The sequence below is a fragment of the Pristiophorus japonicus genome, unplaced genomic scaffold, assembly GCF_044704955.1.
Source record: "Pristiophorus japonicus isolate sPriJap1 unplaced genomic scaffold, sPriJap1.hap1 HAP1_SCAFFOLD_29, whole genome shotgun sequence".
Lineage (NCBI taxonomy): Eukaryota > Metazoa > Chordata > Chondrichthyes > Pristiophoridae > Pristiophorus > Pristiophorus japonicus.
Window position 1 is genome coordinate 7,669,679 of NW_027252668.1, and position 14,628 is coordinate 7,684,306.

The 14,628-nt window shown below is 45.5% G+C and overlaps 1 protein-coding gene and 10 non-coding genes across 11 annotated transcripts in view; all 11 read left to right on the plus strand.

Annotated features, from left to right (window-relative positions):
* LOC139248232 (zinc finger protein 84-like) overlaps positions 1-14,628 on the plus strand; it is a 1,036,220-nt gene that overhangs the window by 518,804 nt on the left and 502,788 nt on the right. The window lies entirely within an intron of this gene.
* trnag-gcc (transfer RNA glycine (anticodon GCC)) lies at positions 409-479 on the plus strand. The gene has a single exon. It is a non-coding gene; the product is annotated as a tRNA-Gly (tRNA).
* Positions 1,883-1,953, plus strand: trnag-gcc (transfer RNA glycine (anticodon GCC)). The gene has a single exon. It is a non-coding gene; the product is annotated as a tRNA-Gly (tRNA).
* On the plus strand, positions 3,357-3,427 carry trnag-gcc (transfer RNA glycine (anticodon GCC)). Its single transcript has one exon. It is a non-coding gene; the product is annotated as a tRNA-Gly (tRNA).
* trnag-gcc (transfer RNA glycine (anticodon GCC)) lies at positions 4,832-4,902 on the plus strand. Its single transcript has one exon. It is a non-coding gene; the product is annotated as a tRNA-Gly (tRNA).
* On the plus strand, positions 6,306-6,376 carry trnag-gcc (transfer RNA glycine (anticodon GCC)). The gene has a single exon. It is a non-coding gene; the product is annotated as a tRNA-Gly (tRNA).
* Positions 7,780-7,850, plus strand: trnag-gcc (transfer RNA glycine (anticodon GCC)). The gene has a single exon. It is a non-coding gene; the product is annotated as a tRNA-Gly (tRNA).
* On the plus strand, positions 9,254-9,324 carry trnag-gcc (transfer RNA glycine (anticodon GCC)). The gene has a single exon. It is a non-coding gene; the product is annotated as a tRNA-Gly (tRNA).
* Positions 10,729-10,799, plus strand: trnag-gcc (transfer RNA glycine (anticodon GCC)). The gene has a single exon. It is a non-coding gene; the product is annotated as a tRNA-Gly (tRNA).
* trnag-gcc (transfer RNA glycine (anticodon GCC)) lies at positions 12,204-12,274 on the plus strand. Its single transcript has one exon. It is a non-coding gene; the product is annotated as a tRNA-Gly (tRNA).
* On the plus strand, positions 13,679-13,749 carry trnag-gcc (transfer RNA glycine (anticodon GCC)). Its single transcript has one exon. It is a non-coding gene; the product is annotated as a tRNA-Gly (tRNA).

Sequence of the window (14,628 nt, forward strand, 5' to 3'; positions counted from 1 at the left end):
CCAGCGGTCACTGTCTAAGGATAAAGTGTAAACCATTTAGGACCGACACGAGGAGAATCTTCTTCACTCAGATCATTGTGAACCTGTGGAATTCTGTACCACAGAAAGATGTGGAAGCCAGTTGGATAGATATACTCAAAAGACAGTGAGATATGGCCCTTACGGCTAAAGTGATCAAGGGGCATGGAGAGAAATCAGGAAGGGGAAGTGAAGTTGCATGCTCAGCCATGATCATATTGAATGGTGGTGCTGGCTGGAAGGGACGAATGGCCTACTCCTGCACCTACTTTCTAAGTTTCTATGTTTCTATCTTGAGAATATGAGGTGCTTTGTTGTTCTTCGCCTTTTATTATCAAAAATTAAACACTAATTGCACTATCTTTAAACTTGAATGTGTTCGAAATGTGAGCATTGGTGGTTCAGGGGTAGAATTCTCGCCTGCCACGCGGGAGACCCGGGTTCGATTCCCGGCTAATGCAGTGTTTATGGAAGTATTTCAGAAAGCGTGTATTTAAAAATTAAACTTCCCGACTGATTCAAGAGCGTAAACAGAGAAGAGCGGCTGTTATATGAGCGGGGGCACAGATATCCTTCGGTATAAAGAGCGGGAGCAGTGAGGATCGCTTGTAACGTGAGGGAGGAAAGGATTTGAGTTATTTTTCAAATAGCACGAGCAGAGGGAAGCCGCAATTTAAAAAGCGAGACACACAGGAGTGGCTGTTTGCAGCACGGCAGCAGAGATGAGCGGGTGTTGAAAGAGCGGGAGCAAGTCTGGGCGGCAGTTTAATAAGGAGTAGCAGAAAGGAGCGGCGGTACCGTTTCCTCGAGCTGTGGCGATTTTCAATAATTCCATCAATGTAATATCTCCAACTTTGCAAATCACACCAAGCTGGGTTGCAGTGCGAGCTGCTAGGAGGCTGCAGCGGAATTGGACAGATTGGGTGGATGGCAGATGCCATATAATGAAGATAAGTGTGAGTTTATCCACTTTGGTGGCAAAACCTTGAAGGTAGAATGTTATCTGAATGTTGACCGATTTGTAAAAGCGGAGGGGTATTGAGACCTGGGTATTTTGGTACATCAGTCGTTGAAGTCATTCATACATACAGGTACAGCATGCAGTAAAGGAAGCCAAATGTCATGCTGGCCTTCATAGCGAGGAGATTAGGGTATCGGAGCATGGAGACTTGTACAGCACCTTGCTGAGACCAGACCTTGAGTATTGTGTGCAGTTATGATCATCTAATCTGAGGAAGGACATTCTTGCTTTCGAGGGAGTGTAGCGAATATTCACCAGATTGATTCCAGGGATGGCAGGACTGACATGAAGAAAGACTGGATCGACTAGGCTTATACTCGCTGGAATTTAGAAGAATGAGAGGGGAGCTCATAGAAACATTTAAAATTTGGTCGGGAATGGACAGGTTTGATGGCGTAAAAAGGTTCCCGCAGTCCGAATAAAGGAAGCCCAGTACCAGCGGTCACTGTCTAAGGATAAAGTGTAAACCATTTAGGACCGACACGAGGAGAATCTTCTTCACTCAGATCATTGTGAACCTGTGGAATTCTGTACCACAGAAAGATGTGGAAGCCAGTTGGATAGATATACTCAAAAGACAGTGAGATATGGCCCTTACGGCTAAAGTGATCAAGGGGCATGGAGAGAAATCAGGAAGGGGAAGTGAAGTTGCATGCTCAGCCATGATCATATTGAATGGTGGTGCTGGCTGGAAGGGACGAGTGGCCTACTCCTGCAACTACTTTCTAAGTTTCTATGTTTCTATCTTCAGAATATGAGGTGCTTTGTTGTTGTTCGCCTTTTATTAACAAAAATTAAACACTAATTGCACTATCTTTAAACTTGAATGTGTTCGTAATGTGAGCATTGGTGGTTCAGGGGTAGAATTCTCGCCTGCCACGCGGGAGACCCGGGTTCGATTCCCGGCCAATGCAGTGTTTATGGAAGTATTTCAGAAAGCGTGTATTTAAAAATTAAACTTCCCGACTGTTTCAAGAGCGCACACAGAGAGGAGCGGCTGTTAAATGAGCGGGGGCACAGATATCCTTCGGTACAAAGAGCGGGAGCAGTGAGGATCGCTTGTAACGTGAGGGAGTAAAGGATTTGAGTTATTTTTCTAACAGCACGAGCAGAGGGAAGCGGCAATTTAAAAAGCGAGACACACAGGAGTGGCTGTTTGCAGCACGACAGCAGAGATGAGCGGGTGTTGAAAGAGCGGGAGCAAGTCTGGGCGGCAGTTTAATAAGGAGGAGCAGAAAGGAGCGGCGGTACCGTTTCCTCGAGCTGTGGCGATTTTCAATAATTCCATCAATGCAATATCTCCAACTTTGCAAATCACACCAAGCTGGGTTGCAGTGCGAGCTGCTCGGAGGCTGCAGCGGAATTGGACAGATTAGGTGGATGGCAGATGCCATATAATGAAGATAAGTGTGAGTTTATCCACTTTGGTGGCAAAACCTTGAAGGTAGAATGTTATCTGAATGTTGACCGATTTGTAAAAGCGGAGGGGTTTTGAGACCTGGGTATTTTGGTACATCAGTCGTTGAAGTCATTCATACATACAGGTACAGCATGCAGTAAAGGAAGCCAAATGTCATGCTGGCCTTCATAGCGAGGAGATTAGGGTATCGGAGCATGGAGACTTGTACAGCACCTTGCTGAGACCAAACCTTGAGTATTGTGTGCAGTTATGATCTTCTAATCTGAGGAAGGACATTCTTGCTTTTGAGGGAGTGTAGCGAATATTCACCAGATTGATTCCAGGGATGGCAGGACTGACATGAAGAAAGACTGGATCGACTAGGCTTATACTCGCTGGAATTTAGAAGAATGAGAGGGGTGCTCATAGAAACATTTAAAATTTGGTCGGGAATGGACAGGTTTGATGGCATAAAATGGTTCCCGCAGTCCGAATAAAGGAAGCCCAGTACCAGCGGTCACTGTCTAAGGATAAAGTGTAAACCATTTAGGACCGACACGAGGAGAATCTTCTTCACTCAGATCATTGTGAACCTGTGGAATTCTGTACCACAGAAAGATGTGGAAGCCAGTTGGATAGATATACTCAAAAGACAGTGAGATATGGCCCTTACGGCTAAAGTGATCAAGGGGCATGGAGAGAAATCAGGAAGGGGAAGTGAAGTTGCATGCTCAGCCATGATCATATTGAATGGTGGTGCTGGCTGGAAGGGACGAATGGCCTACTCCTGCAACTACTTTCTAAGTTTCTATGTTTCTATCTTCAGAATATGAGGTGCTTTGTTGTTCTTCGCCTTTTATTAACAAAAATTAAACACTAATTGCACTATCTTTAAACTTGAATGTGTTCGTAATGTGAGCATTGGTGGTTCAGGGGTAGAATTTTCGCCTGCCACGCGGGAGACCCGGGTTCGATTCCCGGCCAATGCAGTGTTTATGGAAGTATTTCAGAAAGCGTGTATTTAAAAATTAAACTTCCCGACTGTTTCAAGAGCGTACACAGAGAGTAGCGGCTGTAAAATGAGCGGGGGCACAGATATCCTTCGGTATAAAGAGCGGGAGCAGTGAGGATCGCTTGTTACGTGAGGGAATAAAGGATTTGAGTTATTTTTCTAATAGCACGAGCAGAGGGAAGCGGCAATTTAAAAAGCGAGAACACACAGGAGTGGCTGTTTGCAGCACGGCAGCAGAGATGAGCGGGTGTTGAAAGAGCGGGAGCAAGTCTGGGCGGCAGTTTAATAAGGAGGAGCAGAAAGGAGCGGCGGTACCGTTTCCTCGAGCTGTGGCGATTTTCAATAATTCCATCAATGTAATATCTCCAACTTTGCAAATCACACCAAGCTGGGTTGCAGTGCGAGCTGCTCGGAGGCTGCAGCGGAATTGGACAGATTAGGTGGATGGCAGATGCCATATAATGAAGATAAGTGTGAGCTAATCCACTTTGGCGGCAAAACCTTGAAGGTAGAATGTTATCTGAATGTTGACCGATTTGTAAAAGCGGAGGGGTTTTGAGACCTGGGTATTTTGGTACATCAGTCGTTGAAGTCATTCATACATACAGGTACAGCATGCAGTAAAGGAAGCCAAATGTCATGCTGGCCTTCATAGCGAGGAGATTAGGGTATCGGAGCATGGAGACTTGTACAGCACCTTGCTGAGACCAAACCTTGAGTATTGTGTGCAGTTATGATCTTCTAATCTGAGGAAGGACATTCTTGCTTTTGAGGGAGTGTAGCGAATATTCACCAGATTGATTCCAGGGATGGCAGGACTGACATGAAGAAAGACTGGATCGACTAGGCTTATACTCGCTGGAATTTAGAAGAATGAGAGGGGTGCTCATAGAAACATTTAAAATGTGGTCGGGAATGGACAGGTTTGATGGCATAAAATGGTTCCCGCAGTCCGAATAATGGAAGCCCAGTACCAGCGGTCACTGTCTAAGGATAAAGTGTAAACCATTTAGGACCGACACGAGGAGAATCTTCTTCACTCAGATCATTGTGAACCTGTGGAATTCTGTACCACAGAAAGATGTGGAAGCCAGTTGGATAGATATACTCAAAAGACAGTGAGATATGGCCCTTACGGCTAAAGTGATCAAGGTGCATGGAGAGAAATCAGGAAGGGAAAGTGAAGTTGCATGCTCAGCCATGATCATATTGAATGGTGGTGCTGGCTGGAAGGGACGAGTGGCCTACTCCTGCAACTACTTTCTAAGTTTCTATGTTTCTATCTTCAGAATATGAGGTGCTTTGTTGTTGTTCGCCTTTTATTAACAAAAATTAAACACTAATTGCACTATCTTTAAACTTGAATGTGTTCGTAATGTGAGCATTGGTGGTTCAGGGGTAGAATTCTCGCCTGCCACGCGGGAGACCCGGGTTCGATTCCCGGCCAATGCAGTGTTTATGGAAGTATTTCAGAAAGCGTGTATTTAAAAATTAAACTTCCCGACTGTTTCAAGAGCGCACACAGAGAGGAGCGGCTGTTAAATGAGCGGGGGCACAGATATCCTTCGGTACAAAGAGCGGGAGCAGTGAGGATCGCTTGTAACGTGAGGGAGTAAAGGATTTGAGTTATTTTTCTAACAGCACGAGCAGAGGGAAGCGGCAATTTAAAAAGCGAGACACACAGGAGTGGCTGTTTGCAGCACGACAGCAGAGATGAGCGGGTGTTGAAAGAGCGGGAGCAAGTCTGGGTGGCAGTTTAATAAGGAGGAGCAGAAAGGAGCGGCGGTACCGTTTCCTCGAGCTGTGGCGATTTTCAATAATTCCATCAATGCAATATCTCCAACTTTGCAAATCACACCAAGCTGGGTTGCAGTGCGAGCTGCTCGGAGGCCGCAGCGGAATTGGACAGATTAGGTGGATGGCAGATGCCATATAATGAAGATAAGTGTGAGTTTATCCACTTTGGTGGCAAAACCTTGAAGGTAGAATGTTATCTGAATGTTGACCGATTTGTAAAAGCGGAGGGGTTTTGAGACCTGGGTATTTTGGTACATCAGTCGTTGAAGTCATTCATACATACAGGTACAGCATGCAGTAAAGGAAGCCAAATGTCATGCTGGCCTTCATAGCGAGGAGATTAGGGTATCGGAGCATGGAGACTTGTACAGCACCTTGCTGAGACCAAACCTTGAGTATTGTGTGCAGTTATGATCTTCTAATCTGAGGAAGGACATTCTTGCTTTTGAGGGAGTGTAGCGAATATTCACCAGATTGATTCCAGGGATGGCAGGACTGACATGAAGAAAGACTGGATCGACGAGGCTTATACTCGCTGGAATTTAGAAGAATGAGAGGGGTGCTCATAGAAACATTTAAAATTTGGTCGGGAATGGACAGGTTTGATGGCATAAAATGGTTCCCGCAGTCCGAATAAAGGAAGCCCAGTACCAGCGGTCACTGTCTAAGGATAAAGTGTAAACCATTTAGGACCGACACGAGGAGAATCTTCTTCACTCAGATCATTGTGAACCTGTGGAATTCTGTACCACAGAAAGATGTGGAAGCCAGTTGGATAGATATACTCAAAAGACAGTGAGATATGGCCCTTACGGCTAAAGTGATCAAGGGGCATGGAGAGAAATCAGGAAGGGGAAGTGAAGTTGCATGCTCAGCCATGATCATATTGAATGGTGGTGCTGGCTGGAAGGGACGAATGGCCTACTCCTGCAACTACTTTCTAAGTTTCTATGTTTCTATCTTGAGAATATGAGGTGCTTTGTTGTTCTTCGCCTTTTATTAACAAAAATTAAACACTAATTGCACTATCTTTAAACTTGAATGCGTTTGTAATGTGAGCATTGGTGGTTCAGGGGTAGAATTCTCGCCTGCCACGCGGGAGACCCGGGTTCGATTCCCGGCCAATGCAGTGTTTATGGAAGTATTTCAGAAAGCGTTTATTTAAAAATTAAACTTCCCGACTGTTTCAAGAGCGCACACAGAGAGGAGCGGCTGTTAAATGAGCGGGGGCACAGATATCCTTCGGTACAAAGAGCGGGAGCAGTGAGGATCGCTTGTAACGTGAGGGAGTAAAGGATTTGAGTTATTTTTCTAACAGCACGAGCAGAGGGAAGCGGCAATTTAAAAAGCGAGACACACAGGAGTGGCTGTTTGCAGCACGACAGCAGAGATGAGCGGGTGTTGAAAGAGCGGGAGCAAGTCTGGGCGGCAGTTTAATAAGGAGGAGCAGAAAGGAGCGGCGGTACCGTTTCCTCGAGCTGTGGCGATTTTCAATAATTCCATCAATGCAATATCTCCAACTTTGCAAATCACACCAAGCTGGGTTGCAGTGCGAGCTGCTCGGAGGCCGCAGCGGAATTGGACAGATTAGGTGGATGGCAGATGCCATATAATGAAGATAAGTGTGAGTTTATCCACTTTGGTGGCAAAACCTTGAAGGTAGAATGTTATCTGAATGTTGACCGATTTGTAAAAGCGGAGGGGTTTTGAGACCTGGGTATTTTGGTACATCAGTCGTTGAAGTCATTCATACATACAGGTACAGCATGCAGTAAAGGAAGCCAAATGTCATGCTGGCCTTCATAGCGAGGAGATTAGGGTATCGGAGCATGGAGACTTGTACAGCACCTTGCTGAGACCAAACCTTGAGTATTGTGTGCAGTTATGATCTTCTAATCTGAGGAAGGACATTCTTGCTTTTGAGGGAGTGTAGCGAATATTCACCAGATTGATTCCAGGGATGGCAGGACTGACATGAAGAAAGACTGGATCGACTAGGCTTATACTCGCTGGAATTTAGAAGAATGAGAGGGGTGCTCATAGAAACATTTAAAATTTGGTCGGGAATGGACAGGTTTGATGGCATAAAATGGTTCCCGCAGTCCGAATAAAGGAAGCCCAGTACCAGCGGTCACTGTCTAAGGATAAAGTGTAAACCATTTAGGACCGACACGAGGAGAATCTTCTTCACTCAGATCATTGTGAACCTGTGGAATTCTGTACCACAGAAAGATGTGGAAGCCAGTTGGATAGATATACTCAAAAGACAGTGAGATATGGCCCTTACGGCTAAAGTGATCAAGGGGCATGGAGAGAAATCAGGAAGGGGAAGTGAAGTTGCATGCTCAGCCATGATCATATTGAATGGTGGTGCTGGCTGGAAGGGACGAATGGCCTACTCCTGCAACTACTTTCTAAGTTTCTATGTTTCTATCTTGAGAATATGAGGTGCTTTGTTGTTCTTCGCCTTTTATTAACAAAAATTAAACACTAATTGCACTATCTTTAAACTTGAATGCGTTTGTAATGTGAGCATTGGTGGTTCAGGGGTAGAATTCTCGCCTGCCACGCGGGAGACCCGGGTTCGATTCCCGGCCAATGCAGTGTTTATGGAAGTATTTCAGAAAGCGTGTATTTAAAAATTAAACTTCCCGACTGTTTCAAGAGCGCACACAGAGAGGAGCGGCTGTTAAATGAGCGGGGGCACAGATATCCTTCGGTATAAAGAGCGGGAGCAGTGAGGATCGCTTGTAACGTGAGGGAGTAAAGGATTTGAGTTATTTTTCTAACAGCACGAGCAGAGGGAAGCGGCAATTTAAAAAGCGAGACACACAGGAGTGGCTGTTTGCAGCACGACAGCAGAGATGAGCGGGTGTTGAAAGAGCGGGAGCAAGTCTGGGCGGCAGTTTAATAATGAGGAGCAGAAAGGAGCGGCGGTACCGTTTCCTCGAGCTGTGGCGATTTTCAATAATTCCATCAATGCAATATCTCCAACTTTGCAAATCACACCAAGCTGGGTTGCAGTGCGAGCTGCTCGGAGGCTGCAGCGGAATTGGACAGATTAGGTGGATGGCAGATGCCATATAATGAAGATAAGTGTGAGTTTATCCACTTTGGTGGCAAAACCTTGAAGGTAGAATGTTATCTGAATGTTGACCGATTTGTAAAAGCGGAGGGGTTTTGAGACCTGGGTATTTTGGTACATCAGTCGTTGAAGTCATTCATACATACAGGTACAGCATGCAGTAAAGGAAGCCAAATGTCATGCTGGCCTTCATAGCGAGGAGATTAGGGTATCGGAGCATGGAGACTTGTACAGCACCTTGCTGAGACCAAACCTTAAGTATTGTGTGCAGTTATGATCTTCTAATCTGAGGAAGGACATTCTTGCTTTTGAGGGAGTGTAGCGAATATTCACCAGATTGATTCCAGGGATGGCAGGACTGACATGAAGAAAGACTGGATCGAATAGGCTTATACTCGCTGGAATTTAGAAGAATGAGAGGGGTGCTCATAGAAACATTTAAAATTTGGTCGGGAATGGACAGGTTTGATGGCATAAAATGGTTCCCGCAGTCCGAATAAAGGAAGCCCAGTACCAGCGGTCACTGTCTAAGGATAAAGTGTAAACCATTTAGGACCGACACGAGGAGAATCTTCTTCACTCAGATCATTGTGAACCTGTGGAATTCTGTACCACAGAAAGATGTGGAAGCCAGTTGGATAGATATACTCAAAAGACAGTGAGATATGGCCCTTACGGCTAAAGTGATCAAGGGGCATGGAGAGAAATCAGGAAGGGGAAGTGAAGTTGCATGCTCAGCCATGATCATATTGAATGGTGGTGCTGGCTGGAAGGGACGAATGGCCTACTCCTGCAACTACTTTCTAAGTTTCTATGTTTCTATCTTGAGAATATGAGGTGCTTTGTTGTTCTTCGCCTTTTATTAACAAAAATTAAACACTAATTGCACTATCTTTAAACTTGAATGCGTTCGTAATGTGAGCATTGGTGGTTCAGGGGTAGAATTCTCGCCTGCCACGCGGGAGACCCGGGTTCGATTCCCGGCCAATGCAGTGTTTATGGAAGTATTTCAGAAAGCGTGTATTTAAAAATTAAACTTCCCGACTGTTTCAAGAGCGCACACAGAGAGGAGCGGCTGTTAAATGAGCGGGGGCACAGATATCCTTCGGTATAAAGAGCGGGAGCAGTGAGGATCGCTTGTAACGTGAGGGAGTAAAGGATTTGAGTTATTTTTCTAACAGCACGAGCAGAGGGAAGCGGCAATTTAAAAAGCGAGAACACACAGGAGTGGCTGTTTGCAGCACGGCAGCAGAGATGAGCGGGTGTTGAAAGAGCGGGAGCAAGTCTGGGCGGCAGTTTAATAAGGAGGAGCAGAAAGGAGCGGCGGGACCGTTTCCTCGAGCTGTGGCGATTTTCAATAATTCCATCAATGTAATATCTCCAACTTTGCAAATCACACCAAGCTGGGTTGCAGTGCGAGCTGCTCGGAGGCTGCAGCGGAATTGGACAGATTAGGTGGATGGCAGATGCCATATAATGAAGATAAGTGTGAGTTTATCCACTTTGGTGGCAAAACCTTGAAGGTAGAATGTTATCTGAATGTTGACCGATTTGTAAAAGCGGAGGAGTTTTGAGACCTGGGTATTTTGGTACATCAGTCGTTGAAGTCATTCATACATACAGGTACAGCATGCAGTAAAGGAAGCCAAATGTCATGCTGGCCTTCATAGCGAGGAGATTAGGGTATCGGAGCATGGAGACTTGTACAGCACCTTGCTGAGACCAAACCTTGAGTATTGTGTGCAGTTATGATCTTCTAATCTGAGGAAGGACATTCTTGCTTTTGAGGGAGTGTAGCGAATATTCACCAGATTGATTCCAGGGATGGCAGGACTGACATGAAGAAAGACTGGATCGACTAGGCTTATACTCGCTGGAATTTAGAAGAATGAGAGGGGTGCTCATAGAAACATTTAAAATTTGGTCGGGAATGGACAGGTTTGATGGCATAAAATGGTTCCCGCAGTCCGAATAAAGGAAGCCCAGTACCAGCGGTCACTGTCTAAGGATAAAGTGTAAACCATTTAGGACCGACACGAGGAGAATCTTCTTCACTCAGATCATTGTGAACCTGTGGAATTCTGTACCACAGAAAGATGTGGAAGCCAGTTGGATAGATATACTCAAAAGACAGTGAGATATGGCCCTTACGGCTAAAGTGATCAAGGGGCATGGAGAGAAATCAGGAAGGGGAAGTGAAGTTGCATGCTCAGCCATGATCATATTGAATGGTGGTGCTGGCTGGAAGGGACGAATGGCCTACTCCTGCACCTACTTTCTAAGTTTCTATGTTTCTATCTTCAGAATATGAGGTGCTTTGTTGTTCTTCGCCTTTTATTAACAAAAATTAAACACTAATTGCACTATCTTTAAACTTGAATGTGTTCGTAATGTGAGCATTGGTGGTTCAGGGGTAGAATTCTCGCCTGCCACGCGGGAGACCCGGGTTCGATTCCCGGCCAATGCAGTGTTTATGGAAGTGTTTCAGAAAGCGTTTATTTAAAAATTAAACTTCCCGACTGTTTCAAGAGCGCACACAGAGAGGAGCGGCTGTTAAATGAGCGGGGGCACAGATATCCTTCGGTATAAAGAGCGGGAGCAGTGAGGATCGCTTGTAACGTGAGGGAGTAAAGGATTTGAGTTATTTTTCTAACAGCACGAGCAGAGGGAAGCGGCAATTTAAAAAGCGAGAACACACAGGAGTGGCTGTTTGCAGCACGGCAGCAGAGATGAGCGGGTGTTGAAAGAGCGGGAGCAAGTCTGGGCGGCAGTTTAATAAGGAGGAGCAGAAAGGAGCGGCGGGACCGTTTCCTCGAGCTGTGGCGATTTTCAATAATTCCATCAATGTAATATCTCCAACTTTGCAAATCACACCAAGCTGGGTTGCAGTGCGAGCTGCTCGGAGGCTGCAGCGGAATTGGACAGATTAGGTGGATGGCAGATGCCATATAATGAAGATAAGTGTGAGTTTATCCACTTTGGTGGCAAAACCTTGAAGGTAGAATGTTATCTGAATGTTGACCGATTTGTAAAAGCGGAGGAGTTTTGAGACCTGGGTATTTTGGTACATCAGTCGTTGAAGTCATTCATACATACAGGTACAGCATGCAGTAAAGGAAGCCAAATGTCATGCTGGCCTTCATAGCGAGGAGATTAGGGTATCGGAGCATGGAGACTTGTACAGCACCTTGCTGAGACCAAACCTTGAGTATTGTGTGCAGTTATGATCTTCTAATCTGAGGAAGGACATTCTTGCTTTTGAGGGAGTGTAGCGAATATTCACCAGATTGATTCCAGGGATGGCAGGACTGACATGAAGAAAGACTGGATCGACTAGGCTTATACTCGCTGGAATTTAGAAGAATGAGAGGGGTGCTCATAGAAACATTTAAAATTTGGTCGGGAATGGACAGGTTTGATGGCATAAAATGGTTCCCGCAGTCCGAATAAAGGAAGCCCAGTACCAGCGGTCACTGTCTAAGGATAAAGTGTAAACCATTTAGGACCGACACGAGGAGAATCTTCTTCACTCAGATCATTGTGAACCTGTGGAATTCTGTACCACAGAAAGATGTGGAAGCCAGTTGGATAGATATACTCAAAAGACAGTGAGATATGGCCCTTACGGCTAAAGTGATCAAGGGGCATGGAGAGAAATCAGGAAGGGGAAGTGAAGTTGCATGCTCAGCCATGATCATATTGAATGGTGGTGCTGGCTGGAAGGGACGAATGGCCTACTCCTGCACCTACTTTCTAAGTTTCTATGTTTCTATCTTCAGAATATGAGGTGCTTTGTTGTTCTTCGCCTTTTATTAACAAAAATTAAACACTAATTGCACTATCTTTAAACTTGAATGTGTTCGTAATGTGAGCATTGGTGGTTCAGGGGTAGAATTCTCGCCTGCCACGCGGGAGACCCGGGTTCGATTCCCGGCCAATGCAGTGTTTATGGAAGTGTTTCAGAAAGCGTTTATTTAAAAATTAAACTTCCCGACTGTTTCAAGAGCGCACACAGAGAGGAGCGGCTGTTAAATGAGCGGGGGCACAGATATCCTTCGGTATAAAGAGCGGGAGCAGTGAGGATCGCTTGTAACGTGAGGGAGCAAAGGATTTGAGTTATTTTTCTAACAGCACGAGCAGAGGGAAGCGGCAATTTAAAAAGCGAGAACACACAGGAGTGGCTGTTTGCAGCACGGCAGCAGAGATGAGCGGGTGTTGAAAGAGCGGGAGCAAGTCTGGGCGGCAGTTTAATAAGGAGGAGCAGAAAGGAGCGGCGGGACCGTTTCCTCGAGCTGTGGCGATTTTCAATAATTCCATCAATGTAATATCTCCAACTTTGCAAATCACACCAAGCTGGGTTGCAGTGCGAGCTGCTCGGAGGCTGCAGCGGAATTGGACAGATTAGGTGGATGGCAGATGCCATATAATGAAGATAAGTGTGAGTTTATCCACTTTGGTGGCAAAACCTTGAAGGTAGAATGTTATCTGAATGTTGACCGATTTGTAAAAGCGGAGGAGTTTTGAGACCTGGGTATTTTGGTACATCAGTCGTTGAAGTCATTCATACATACAGGTACAGCATGCAGTAAAGGAAGCCAAATGTCATGCTGGCCTTCATAGCGAGGAGATTAGGGTATCGGAGCATGGAGACTTGTACAGCACCTTGCTGAGACCAAACCTTGAGTATTGTGTGCAGTTATGATCTTCTAATCTGAGGAAGGACATTCTTGCTTTTGAGGGAGTGTAGCGAATATTCACCAGATTGATTCCAGGGATGGCAGGACTGACATGAAGAAAGACTGGATCGACTAGGCTTATACTCGCTGGAATTTAGAAGAATGAGAGGGGTGCTCATAGAAACATTTAAAATTTGGTCGGGAATGGACAGGTTTGATGGCATAAAATGGTTCCCGCAGTCCGAATAAAGGAAGCCCAGTACCAGCGGTCACTGTCTAAGGATAAAGTGTAAACCATTTAGGACCGACACGAGGAGAATCTTCTTCACTCAGATCATTGTGAACCTGTGGAATTCTGTACCACAGAAAGATGTGGAAGCCAGTTGGATAGATATACTCAAAAGACAGTGAGATATGGCCCTTACGGCTAAAGTGATCAAGGGGCATGGAGAGAAATCAGGAAGGGGAAGTGAAGTTGCATGCTCAGCCATGATCATATTGAATGGTGGTGCTGGCTGGAAGGGACGAATGGCCTACTCCTGCAACTACTTTCTAAGTTTCTATGTTTCTATCTTCAGAATATGAGGTGCTTTGTTGTTCTTCGCCTTTTATTAACAAAAATTAAACACTAATTGCACTATCTTTAAACTTGAATGTGTTCGTAATGTGAGCATTGGTGGTTCAGGGGTAGAATTCTCGCCTGCCACGCGGGAGACCCGGGTTCGATTCCCGGCCAATGCAGTGTTTATGGAAGTATTTCAGAAAGCGTGTATTTAAAAATTAAACTTTTCGACTGTTTCAAGAGCGCACACAGAGAGGAGCGGCTGTTAAATGAGCGGGGGCACAGATATCCTTCGGTATAAAGAGCGGGAGCAGTGAGGTTCGCTTGTAACGTGAGCGAGTAAAGGATTTGAGTTATTTTTCTAATAGCACGAGCAGAGGGAAGCGGCAATTTAAAAAGCGAGACACACAGGAGTGGCTGTTTGCAGCACGACAGCAGAGATGAGCGGGTGTTGAAAGAGCGGGAGCAAGTCTGGGCGGCAGTTTAATAAGGAGGAGCAGAAAGGAGCGGCGGTACCGTTTCCTCGAGCTGTGGCGATTTTCAATAATTCCATCAATGTAATATCTCCAACTTTGCAAATCACACCAAGCTGGGTTGCAGTGCGAGCTGCTCGGAGGCTGCAGCGGAATTGGACAGATTAGGTGGATGGCAGATGCCATATAATGAAGATAAGTGTGAGTTTATCCACTTTGGTGGCAAAACCTTGAAGGTAGAATGTTATCTGAATGTTGACCGATTTGTAAAAGCGGAGGGGTATTGAGACCTGGGTATTTTGGTACATCAGTCGTTGAAGTCATTCATACATACAGGTACAACATGCAGTAAAGGAAGCCAAATGTCATGCTGGCCTTCATAGCGAGGAGATTAGGGTATCGGAGCATGGAGACTTGTACAGCACCTTGCTGAGACCAGACCTTGAGTATTGTGTGCAGTTATGATCATCTAATCTGAGGAAGGACATTCTTGCTTTTGAGGGAGTGCAGCGAATATTCACCAGATTGATTCCAGGGATGGCAGGACTGACATGAAGAAAGACTGGATCGACTAGGCTTATACTC